The sequence below is a fragment of the Sus scrofa genome, chromosome 5 (assembly GCF_000003025.6).
Source record: "Sus scrofa isolate TJ Tabasco breed Duroc chromosome 5, Sscrofa11.1, whole genome shotgun sequence".
Lineage (NCBI taxonomy): Eukaryota > Metazoa > Chordata > Mammalia > Artiodactyla > Suidae > Sus > Sus scrofa.
The window spans coordinates 85,960,600-85,973,707 of NC_010447.5; the positions used below are offsets into that span (position 1 = coordinate 85,960,600).

General features: G+C 39.0%; 1 long non-coding RNA gene across 1 annotated transcript in view; it reads left to right on the forward strand.

Moving 5' to 3' along the window:
* LOC102160458 overlaps positions 1-13,108 on the forward strand; it is a 569,575-nt gene that overhangs the window by 488,589 nt on the left and 67,878 nt on the right. Inside the window, exons 9-11 of the long non-coding RNA XR_002344204.1 lie at positions 2,099-2,287; positions 4,541-4,744; positions 7,815-7,926. This is a non-coding gene — a long non-coding RNA (uncharacterized LOC102160458). The remainder of the gene's footprint in view (positions 1-2,098; positions 2,288-4,540; positions 4,745-7,814; positions 7,927-13,108) is intronic.

Genomic DNA, 13,108 nt, shown 5'->3' on the forward strand with positions numbered 1-13,108 from the left:
ATGGTAATTACTAAGAATAAGAAGCAAAGTTCCGTAAGGGGATGGTTAGTAAAAAGAGGAATTATTTTAATTATCTAATATATGGCACAAACGAACCTTTCCACAGAAAAGAGGAGCTATTTTAGATAAGGGGGCAAAGAGGGATGCTCTGAGAAGTCACATGAAAAGACAAAACTGAATAAAGTTAGAGGGGACCAACTTGGGAAAAAGTGGTCTGGGCTGAGGAAATAACAGTTGCCAAAATCCTGCAGAAGGACCATACCTATGACCCTAGTCAGGGTATTTTGGAGAGATAGCTGGGGGCAAGATGGTGTAGGACCTTGTGGGTCTTGGTGAGGGCTTTGGATTTTGTTCTTTATGTAGTTGGAGGACAATATACTTTCTATTGATGCCCAATGCTCTGCTACTTCTTCTAGTCCTTTCTCTGTTCTGGCTCTATCTGCCTCCCACCCAGCCAGGGGGGGAGGATCACAGTAAAAATGCTACCTTATCCTCCTGATGATCTCTCTTGCCAGTCTCCATCCTTGAACAACTTTCACCGTTCATTTCTTTTCTCTGGTGGCAGAACAAAAGATAGACTATGAGCCCAATGCCATGTTCCACCACAAATTCATGGTCTCAAGCCTCCTTTGAGCCTGAGTACATAGCCAATTGTTTTCACTTTTTATTAATTTCCTATTGCATTCATCACAACAGGCTCAGCCCTCTTCCCCTCTCAGCCCTCCCCTCAGTCACCACATATTAGCTGATGGCCTCGCCTCCTGCTTTAACAAAAACTGAATTCACTGAAGTTCCCTTAACTGAGCGTGTAGCGACCTTTGTCTGCCCTACAAACCCACTCCACCACCTGTTAACCGCGCTTTGTGAGTGACCCAAGCAGAACCCTGGGAATCATCCCTCATCATCTCTGATCCCTTCCATGCTTGTATTCAACTAGAGCCTTCACGCTATAGATTCCACCGCCTAAATATATCTCTCTTCCCCCTCTCTTCCATCCCCACTTCTGCCTCAGATCAGTCCCGCACCATTTCTTGTCTAGACTATTACACTATTCCCTGACCCTAGCCCACTGAACACACACACACACACACACACACACACACACACACAATTGCCAATGAATATAACTGCTTGTATCTCCTAAGTATCTTCAGAATAAAATTAAACTTCCTTGATAAGGAATAGCAAGTTCTTTATAATCTGGTCTCTCTCTACCTCTCCGGGGAAAAGTTTCTCAACTTCTTTCCTCTTCTACTACCTCATCTGCAAAATGGGGATATTAACAGAGTAACCTCATGGTATTGTTAAGGAGTCAATGTTTGTCTCTCCCCAAAATTCCTATATTAAAACCCTAACCTTCAAAATGATGATTTGGAGATGGGCCCTTTGGGAGGTGGTTAAGGTTATATTAGGTCATGTGAAGGTGGGACTCTAATGCTGGAATTACTCACTTTATAAAAAAGATATCTCCCCTCTGTCCTCCCCGCCCCCCCAATCATGGGAACACACTGAGAAAAGACCAAGTGAGGAGGACACAGTGAGAAGCTGGCCATCTGCAAGCCAGAAAGAGAACTCTCCCAGGAGCTGAGTCAGCTAGCATCTTGATCTTGAACTTCTCAGCCTCCAGAACTGTGAGAAATAAAAGTCTGTTGTTTAAACCACCCAGTCTATGGTTGGTATTGTGGCAGTACAAACAGACTAAAGATTAATGGGAAACAACACATGTAACTTCCTCTGAAAAAAGCTTGACCATGGTAAGTGCACAGGAGAGTTACTATGATTAGCATCGATTTTCAACCTGTAATCACCCCCTTCCCACCATTTAAAAGTCCCAAAGACTACTGGAGTTTCTGACTAGTCTGCTGTCTTACTCTATCAGATTATGCATTCTGTCTGGAAACTATCTGTGTTTTTAGGACTCAGCACCCTAGGGCCAGGCTAAATATCTGTGTCAGACAGAAACAATGTATTGTGTTCATGCCCTGGTGTGATCCTTTTCCTTCAGTATGGGGAGAACCTGTGACTTGCTTAAAGAGAGAACGTGGTTATTTTGTACTCAATTATGTTATACACAGTTGTAGTTCCTATCTTGCTGCAGTCTCTCTCTTCCTTGCTAACTTCGAAGAAGCAAGCTGCAAAGATGGAGAGTGCATCATGGCAAGAAATTAGGGGACAGCCTCCAGCATCACCTGGCAAGAGCTGGGACCAGTTTTGCAGGAGTCTACAAAGAACCGTTTCCAAAAACCATGCGGACTGGAAAGAGGATTTTCTCACTGTCAAACTTCAGGTGAGAGCACAACCTCAAGTCACATGTTGTTTGTAGCCTGTAGCCTTGTAAGACCCTTGAGAGGACCCAGCTAAGACCTGGCCCACAGGAACTGGATGAAAATAACATATGTTGTTTTGTACTGTGAAATTTGTAGGGATATTGTGTAGTAATAGATAGCTAGTACTCTATCCATCCATACTTTCAAAGCTCTGCAACTGGCCTTGATTATAACTCGTATTCCTCGCTATTGGAAGTTTCTGCTTCCTTTGGCCTTGGAGACCTGTGACGAGATGGTTACATCTTTCTGCATATCCTGAGAGACTTGCATGCAACATAGAGGCTTGTTGGCGCTTCATAAATATTTGTTGAATGCATTTCAAATACTTGAAGACAAGCAGTTAGATTCTTGACTGGGTGCAAGGGGATAAAACTTGTTTTGCAAGTATATGAAACTGAAATAGATCACAGGGAGACAAAAATGACAACTGTATGGTGATGTGTCTCATGTCAGCTTTTCAAGGAGTCATCTTGATTAATGAGGTCCTTCATTTGTGCAGTCACTAGGAAAATGACAAAAAAAGGGTCTATTTCCTCTTATAGTCTACTTTCAAAAGCACTGGCTTCTCATTATGAATAATCAAATACCGCTGTGAAAGAAGGGCAAACTTGAAATGACTAACTTTTAGCTTTTGAGGCCTACTATTCAAGTGAAGAGTAAAATATTCCTTTTATAAAATTGATGTTATGATTTCACTTGGATAATTTAATGCTTTGAAAAATGACAGTGTTCTTGTTCAATTTTCTGGTTAACAAATCTGTTTGAGGAGTTTCCTTGCTAAGAAAATTTCAAGCGATTGTTTTTTAATTTTTTAGAGGGAGTTGATGAAATCAAGTAGGATATTATATATATATTTTTATAAATGTATTTCCCATAAAATTATAACACAGATTTCATGCAGAAACCACAATGACTTATACTATTTATTTAGAACTAATCACTAGTCAATGCATATTTATTATAAATACAGTGCAAAAATCAAGGCTTTTGGAATGAAATGGTGCAGCTTTTCATCACAGCTCCCACTGCTGTGAGATATATCACCTTGAGGAGACCTTCTAATGAGGTAGGGAGAACCTCTACCCCTTCTCTTGTACTTAAAGCCTAGTGAAACTTATAGCAGGACTGGGACTATGTGATTTGGGACCAATTTTCCCGCTACTACTTAACATAGTACTGAAGTCCTGGCCAATGTTGTAAGGAAAGACAAAGAAATAAGAGAAATGAGGATTAGAAGGAAATATTTTTTAAAACCAGAATAAAGCCTGACAGACTATTAGAACTAATAAGTATTTAGCAAGGTAGCTAAATATAAGACCAAAGTACAAAAATGAGGAGCAGTTTCTACAAAAGCAAGAAGTACCCAGAATATTTAATTAAAATAAAAACCATCCACTAGAGCAACAAGCACTAAGAATTTAAAAAAAATTTTTTTTTTTGTCTTTTTAGAGCTGCTCCCGCTGCATATGGAGGTCCCAGGCTAGGGGTCTAATTGGAGCTGTAGCCGCTGGCCTACACCAGAGCCACAGCAATGCGGGATCCGAGCCGCATCTGCAGCCTACACTTCAGCTCCCGGCAATGCTGGATCCATTGCATTGAGCAAGGCCAGGGATCGAACCCACAACCTCACAGTTCCTAGTCAGATTCATTAACCACTGAGCCACGATGGAAACTCCCAACAAAGAATTTTAACCTAAACGAAATATACAAGACTTCTATGGAGAAAAATCTTAAAACTAGAATGAAAGAGAGAGAAGATGGTTTATCCCTTATGGGAATGTAAATTCTTCCCCTAGATTAATCCACACAGGTGCAATCCCAATAAAATCTCAGTTGGGTGTTTTGAAGAACTCAGTAAACTTAGTCTAAAATTTGTATGAAAAAAAAAAAAGTTCCCAAATAATCCAGGCAACATTGAACACCATAGTTAAGAAAAAAGGACCTGTCCTATTGTTATTGAGCCATGTCACCAAGCCACGGTGAAGAGGTCAATGCTCCCTGACTTTATCTATGGAGTTAAGGTCAACACAGTCATTGTTTTGTTGTGATGCATGTATGAATTGTGATGTGCTGATTCTAAAATCCATCTGGAAGAGCAGTGAGCCAATAACAGCCACAGAATGCCTGAGGGAGAAAAACTACGTGGGATTGTGGCACATAAAATGTCGAAACTTTCTCAGAAGCTTTAGTAATATAGTGTGTCATTATTGCAGGGACAGACAAACTAATCAATGGAACAGAATATAGAACTCTTCAGGCAGACTCCCTAATATATGGAAATCTAATGACAGAGATGATACCACAGAGCCATGAGGAAGGACTGGATCTTACAATTAACAGTGCTGGGAGAGTCATTCGTATGGATAAAAAAAGACCTTGAGTTTTATATCATACCATTATACAAAAATCAATTCCAGGTAGGTGATAGATAAATGTGAAAGGCAACACTATAAAACTTGTAGAAGACAATATAAGAAAATATATTTGCAAACTTGGGATTAAGAGGGATTCTTAAACAAGACTTTTAAAATGTAAAGCATAAAGGAAGTTATTGATAGATTTGTCGCATTAAGTTTAAGAACTTCTCCTTATCAAAAATGATCATGAAGAAAATGAAAAGAGAATCTATGCATTGGCAGAAAATACTAACTATTGTTAACAGTCAATGCACTAGGGATCAGGATATATATATATATATAATCTAATGTATATAATCTATTTTTAAAAGAAACCATGAGTGTTTCTGGGCATGGAGATCCTCTTAGGATCTGCCCTGTAGGACTGCAGAGATGGGCAAGTGGGCCTGAGTAGGAATGCTAAATGTGAACCATGGGACTTTGAGGGCTCAGGAATAAGTGGCTTTTACCTTAAATATTCCTCATAAATTAAATACTAAAATTGAGGTTATATTTTATGGCTTAAAGTGACTGTAGGAGTTTTGCTTAATTAAGAGATGTTGAAGACATTATGGGGCCTGACCATGTTTCCAGGTGGGGTGGAAAGAACTCTCACTGTACAGACTTAAAGAAATGTTGGGAGTCAAACCAAAAAAAAAAAAAAAAAAAAAAGCTTATGATTATATACCGTAAGTCTCACTCATTCGACTCACTTCATAGGGTGGTTGAGAAAACCAAATGAGAAAATGAATATAAAACAGACTGTTGCAACAAATATTAGCTCATACAGTTATTACCTTATTAAAGGGTAGCATTTCAAAATGTTTTGTTACCTTCTTTGTATTACTAATAGGAAAATTTTCACATGTATAGATCTACTAAAATGTGATAATCGAACTTAGGAGAATTCACTAGATTTGTTATCCATGAGAGATTGCAGATAATTGAAATTTTTAGCATTTGCAGTGTTTAATGTGCTTAGTTCAGAACAGCCATCAAGGCAGGCACCTTCCCCAGGAAGAGAACTGTGGAAACAACAGCCATTGTGTGCAAGCTGCCATTACAAACTGAGAGCTGACTTTTATTCTTAAATGCAGCCATCATTTCATCTTAACCTTTGCTTCCTAACTTATGTCTGTGTTTATCACTTATTTCCTTTTTTGGGGAGAGAGCAAAGGGCTACTTCTGAAGTTAAAAATTGGAAACTTTTTCTTTTGCTAAATTAAGTTTGGTCATGACCCTAAACAAACAGAAACAGAAATGTGGGGCAAAGCTAAGCCTCTGGTGTTGAGCCCAATAGAGGATCATGGACTAGAGTCAGGGACCAATGAGAAATGTCAGGTATTAGTAGTAATAATAAAATTAATTAAAGTAGAAATTTGGAGTACTAAATTTTATCTGTCTGTCCCTAGGAGATGACATTAAGATCATTTGAGGAAAGTGGGACAAGAAAAGACTTGACGTGATCTATCTAATAAGTAATTTCAAAATAAAGAAGTAGATAGCCTTTTTAAAGGTAATAGAAGGAAAGATAAATTTTGAATAGTGTTCTACCGAAGGAGAATTTGGCAAGTTCATATGCCTACAGGGAAGAACAATGCTCGATATCCAAATATCAAGAACTAAATACAGCCAAAATGTACATTTGCTTGTGTTATTGTTTTACCTCTTTCCTTATAACCTTACTTTTATGCCTGATGCATTAAATTATGTTCATTTTGAATCTTTATAGCATTGTGCATAAAGAGAAAAAGGAAAAAACAACATATATTTGTTGATGACCTGAGTCCAAGATGAGAAAGAGAAATGATATTTTTATGTTTTATAGATTTCCTATGACCAAAAATGCGATTTTTTCAGCCGTTATTGTCTTGGAGAAGTACTTATTCCCTATGGAGCAAAATATGCTTCCATTCTGATATTATTGAGATGATCTGCTGATTCTAAACCACCCCAGGTCCCAAGCACAGCAGAGAATTATTCAGATGATTGCCTTGATTTCAGGCTGTGCCTAACCTAGGAAAAGTCAACTCTAAGCTATCTCCCTGCAAATCACTCTTGCTTCTGATTTATTCACCAGCTCACTGGTCCCTAATCCACCATTCTATGTCGATGCATAATCGAAACATATTCTTCTCCATTACCATCATAGAATGTCAATTCTGTAATCTGTTTGTAATTAGAACCACTCCAAAAATCTATCCTTTCTTTATCCCCTTTCCTTGTGAACTTTATAGAAGAATAAACATGCCAGTATTATTCTTATCCACCAACAGAAATCAATCTCTACCAAATTCCCTGGTGTAATATGTATTAGCTTGTCATCAAGGACAAAATTTATATTTACTTAAAGATGTATTTCTCCACACAAAGCTTCTCAGATCTGCAGTAAATAAAAATGCATGCCTGTTTAAGCATTAAAAAAATAAAATCATTCTGAGAAATATAATCCACTTACACAATGAAAAGTCATGGCATGAATGTAATGTCTGCCAATAGTGATGTGCCTCAAAGAATAATGAGTTCCATTTTGGTGAGCTTGCTTTAAAGTTCATTGACATTATAGCCAATATATTTACTGCTGGCTGGTGAACAAAGCCCTAGCCCCAGGTTTTTGAATAATGGTGCAAAAGAAAGATGTGGCAGAAAGATGCTGTAATTTATTATTTTCTTTTAATTGTGGCAAACTGCCTGGCTAATTTCATTTCTTCTTTTTACATGCTTTGGAGTAATTTAACTTACAAAATTTTAAAAATAAAAGGTTATTTTAATAATTAATGCTGATATGTCAACTTCAAGGCATGCCAGTCCATTTATAAGAAACCCCTTTATGTTTTTAACTCAGATTAGATAAGCTCTTCTATGGGGTTATCTCTTTGAAGATGCCTATTAAAAAATAGCAGGATATAACAAATGCTATTTTCTTGCAGCCATTTGTATTATTTTTACTTTTTGCTAGAATCATCCATATAGTAGGAATAGGATAAATGCCTGCTTAGAGAATAAAGTATTTAACTTGCAACATTTGTATTTTCTCTATTAGAGTTTATACAGTCTGGCAACTGATTTTGTGTTTGTTTTTAAATCACAGTTTGAAGCAACGCAAAGCAGGAGAAGTCAGCATAGGATGATAAAAATCCAAATGAAAAGTTTAAAGTTGGATACAAGAGATTATGTATTGTCTACCCTAAGTACTGTGAAAGGTAATTAACTATTCAGGAAAAAACAGCAAACCAACAACAAACAAAAAGAAAACTAATTAGAAAATGAAAAGATTTCCTAACTACAGGCTTCAGGAAACTGATTATGGAAAGAAAACATTATATTAATGGTAACAATATTCGTTTAACCAAGGTATCTTTTTAAAGTGATATTACTACAATTATAGCAATTAAACTAACGTCAGATTTTTTCTGAATTAAATTAAATAAAAATTTGCTTTCTTTGAATATTTCATAAGCCAATTCTCAAAAGTCTGGTCTTAGAGAATAATGGAATACTGTCCTATATTATGGCTCATAATTTGCTTTTAGTATTGCTGAAATTTACAGGAGAAGTTAGAAATGTTTGAAAGAGTGAGTGTCTACATTTTCTATACAGCCTTCATGTGTTTATCATGCAAAAAAGTATACATTCACTCAGTTTTTATTGAGAGCCCACTATGCTCCAAGAACCATGCCAGAAATATGCAAGGGCCCTGCTCTTACTGATCTAAGTTCTAGATTGGAGGAGAGATAGCAAACAAGTAAACAAATGCACAAAAGTATTACTGATGCTGTTGTGTTTGGTAAATAAATACATAGGTTGCTTTGGTAAAGAACAAAAAACTAGGAGGAGTACCAAGACATATAAAACAAATATTAACAGACTTAAATGGAGAAATTGAAAGCAATACTAGTAAGGAGATTTAATATCCCATTTACATCAACTGATAGATCATGCAGAAAGAAAATCAATACAGACATTAGACTTAAACAACACATTAGGCAAGATAGACTTTAAATTATGTAGAGAACATTCCTTCCAAAGGTAGTAAAATCCAAATTTTCCCAAGTGGACATAGAACATTCTCCAGGATAGACCATATGTTAGGTCACAAAAGAAGTCTCAATAAATTTAAAAAGATTGAAATCATATCAAGCATCTTCCCCAGCCACAATGGTATAAAACTAGAAATTAATCACAAGAAACAAATAGAAAAAGCTACAAAAATATAGAGATTAAAAAGCATGCTGCTGAACAACAAATGTGTCATCAAAAAAATCAAGGAGAAATCAAAAAATGTTTAGAGACAAATGAAAACAGAAATACACCATACCAAAATCTGTGGGACATAGATGGTGAGCAAGATGGCTGAGGAGTAAGAAGTCGTGCTCACCCTCTCCCACCAACACATCAAAAAAACACATCTACATGTAAAACGACTCATACAGAACATCAACTGAATGCTGGCAGAAGAACTTAAACCTCCAAAAAGAGCAAGAAACTCTTGAAATAACTGGGTATAACAAAAGAAAAGAGAGAGAGAAAAGGAATCAGGATGGGACTAGCATCCCCAAGAGGGAGCTGTGAAGGAGAAAAGGAACTCACATCCTGGGAAGCCACCTAACTGATGGAAAGACTAGCCTAGTCGGAGGGACCTCAAAGTCGCCAAGAAAAGCACAGCAGCTGAACTGAGGAGGGCGAATTAGAGTGAGAGCTGCACAGATCATCCGAACCACTGGCTTGGACACCACAGCCTTTGATGCTCAGACAGGGGCTGGGCACTGAAACTCAGGCTCTGGAAGTCAGTCCTGGGGAGAGGACTGGGGCTGGCTGTGTGGGGACAGCCTGAGGGGCTAGGGAACAGTGTGCCACAGGCTGAGGAGGGGAACACCACAGCAGAGGGAACCCAGGAGAAGGTCCAGACCTGCAGGAGAGAAAAGATGCCATTGTCGGGGAGGGCGAGAGGAGGAGGGGCGGACGCCGTAGGAAACTCCCTGCACCTGAAAGTATGCCCGCAGGCTCTCAGAGGGCAGGGTGGCTCTGGCATAGGCTACAGGCCTCTTGCTCATTTAGGGAAGACTGGGCGCTTCTTGTGCTGGCTACCAGTGGCGGTGGCCAGGCACCTCTTGTGTGGGCTAAGGGGATCAGGGGCTAAGTGTGACGTGGTGCCTCTGGCACAATCTACAGGTGGCAGGGACAGACATAGTGGTCATCTCAGAGGCCAGAGGGAGGCGTGGCTTGCCACCAATGGGGGCCTGTGAGTGGGCCCCACCTGCGACCCCAGTCACCTCAGGGATTGGCAAAAAAAGAAAAAAAGAGGGCACTGCAACCAAGCGCCATAAGCTGTTGCTCTCACTCCCCTGCGAACACACCTGCTCTGCAGCTGCCACTGCCAAATGCTCTGGGTGACACCCAGACACTTGGTCACTGTCCTATCCCAAGACCCTACAACTAGGAGCAGCTGGTACAGCACATCCTGCTTGGGCTAAGTGGGACAGGGTGCTTCTTGTGTGGTCTTCAGGTGGTGGGGGCAAACTGCCACTGTTATCCCTGATTCCAGAGGTGTGCGTGGCCCACTGCCACTGGGGATACCTGAACAAAAATCACTTAAAATCCCAACCACCTCAGAGGACACCACAGAGAAGGACATAGTGACAGAACACCACCTATTGTTGCTCTTGGTCCCCTGGGAGCACACCCACCCTGCTGTTGCCACTGCCAAACACTGTGGGCAGAACCCAAATGCTTGATAACTGTCCCTTCCCAGGAACGTGCAACTAGGAGCAGCTTGTGCAGCACCTCCTGTGGGAGCTAAGCAGGACGAGGTGTTTCTGGCATGGTCTACAGGTGGCAGGAGCAAACCACTGCAGTTATCTCTGGCTCCAGAGATGGTCATGGCCCACTCCCACTAGGGGACCATGAACAGACACCACTTGCAGCCCCATAACCTCAAAGGCACCACAGAGGACATTGCGATTGAACACCACCTGTTGGTGCTCTCACTCCCCTGGGAATTCATGCACCCTGCTGCTGCTGCTGCCAAATGCTCTGGTCACCTTGTAGATCTGCCTAGAGCTCATTACCACTTCCCAGGGCCCTGCAACTAAGAGTAGCTTGTGACACCTTCCTGCAGGTGCTTGCTGCTGTTGAGAGCCCAACAACCAGGCACTGACTGCTGGCCCTACCCATTGCCTCCTTCTCCCTGAAAACACACTGAGCATCCTTGGAACAACAGCCTGCTCAAACTGAAGAAAGAGATAGCAAATATTCAAACTCCCACACCAAAAATAAATGGTAACCCCCTCCAAAAATACAAAGGGGTATTCTTGCATAGAAATAGACTTACAAGACTACAGTTTGGCTTCCCCAAACTCACAGAAAAAGAAAAACACAAGCAAGATGAAGAAGCTCAGAAACCATTTCCAGTTAAAGACACAGGAGAATTCACGTAAAGCAGTCAACAATGAAACAGACCTCTGCAGTCTGACAGACATTGAGTTCAATAGGGAGATAGTGAAAATACTGAAGGAATTAAGAGAGGATATGAACAGTAATGCAGATTCCTTTAGAAAGGAACTAGAAAATATAAGGAGAAGCCAAGAAAAACTAGAAAATTCATTTGTAGAGATACAAACTGAGCTAAAGGCAATAAAGACAAGAATGAATAATGCAGAGGAATGAATTAGTGATGTGGAAGATAGAATAATGGAAATCACTCAATCAGGACAGCAGGCAGAAAACCAAATGAAAAAAACATGAAAGCAATATAAGAGACCTATGGGATAATATAAAGCAGGCAGATCTATGCGTAATAGGAATTCCAGAAGGAGAAAAAAAAGAAAAGGGGATTGAAAATATATTTGAAGAAGTTATGGCTGAAAACTTTCCAAATCTAAAGGATACTGATATCTAGATACAGGAAGCACAGAGGGCCCCAAACAAGTTGAACCCAAACAGGCCCACACCAAGACATATTATAATAAAAATGGCAGAAGTTAAAGAGAGGATTCTAAAAGCAGCAAGAGAAAAGCAAAGCGTTGATTATAAGGGAACCCCCATAAGGCTATCAGCTGATTTCTCTACAGAAACACTACAGGCCAGAAGGGAGTGGCAAGATATATTTAAAGTGCTGAAAGGAAAGAATTTGCAACCTAGAATATTCTACCCAGCAAGAATATCATTTAAAATAAGAGGAAATAAAGAATTTCTCCAAAAAACAAAAGCTAAAAGGGTACAGCAATACTAAATCCTTTCTAAAGGAAATACTGAAAGGGCTTCTCTAATTAAAAAAAAAAAAAAAAAAAAGAGGATGGAGGAAACCACAATTGGAAAGCAGTCACTTAAATAAGCCAGCATGCAGATCTAAACATGAAGATGTTTTTTTAAAAAAAGACATCAGAATCATACAGTGTGGGGAAGGAAAGTAAGAAAATATAGATTCTTTTTTATTTTAATGATGTATTTGAGCCTATATGACTATCAGGCTAAAGCAAGCAGATATAGGAAGGCGTTAACATACTTAAAAAACAGGGCAACCACAAATCAAAACCAAACATTACATTCACAAAAACTGAAAAGAAAAGAACTCAAGCATAAAATAAATGGAAACCATCCAACCCCAAAAAAGAAAAGAAGAAAAGAGAAACAGAATCAACTAGAAAACAAGGTTTAAAATGGCGATAATATGTATCTATCAATAATCACCTTAAATGTCAATGGACTAAATGCTCCAATCAAAATACACAGAGTGGCAAATTGGATAAAAAAGCAAAAACCTTCAATCTGCTGTCTATAAGAAACTCACCTTCGGGTAACGGACACATATAGATTGAAAGTGAGGGGATGGGAAAAGATATTTCATGCCAATGGACAAGACAGGAAAGCAGGAGTTGCAATTCTCATATCAGACAAAATTAAAAGGAAGGCCATAAAGAAAGACAAAGAAGGACACTTTTTTTTAAAGATTTTTTAAAAAGATCCATTCAAGAAGAGGATATTATAATCATCGATATATATGCCCCTAACATAGGAGCACCCAGATACCTACAACAAATACTAACAGACATAAAAGGAAAAATTGATGGGAATACAATCATAGTAAGAGACTTTAACACCCCACTCACATCAATGGACAAATCCTCCAGACAGAAAATCAGCAAGGCAACAGAGATCCTAAAGGGCACAATAGAAAAGTTAGACTTAATCAACATTTTCAGGACATTACATCCAAAAAAAATCAGAATATACATTCTTCTCAAGTGTACATGGAACATTCTCAAGAATTGATCACATACTGGGGCACAAATATAACCACCACAGATTTAATAGTATAGAAATTATTTCAAGTATGTTCTCCGACCATGATGGCATGAAACTAGAAATCACCCACAGGAAAAGAAA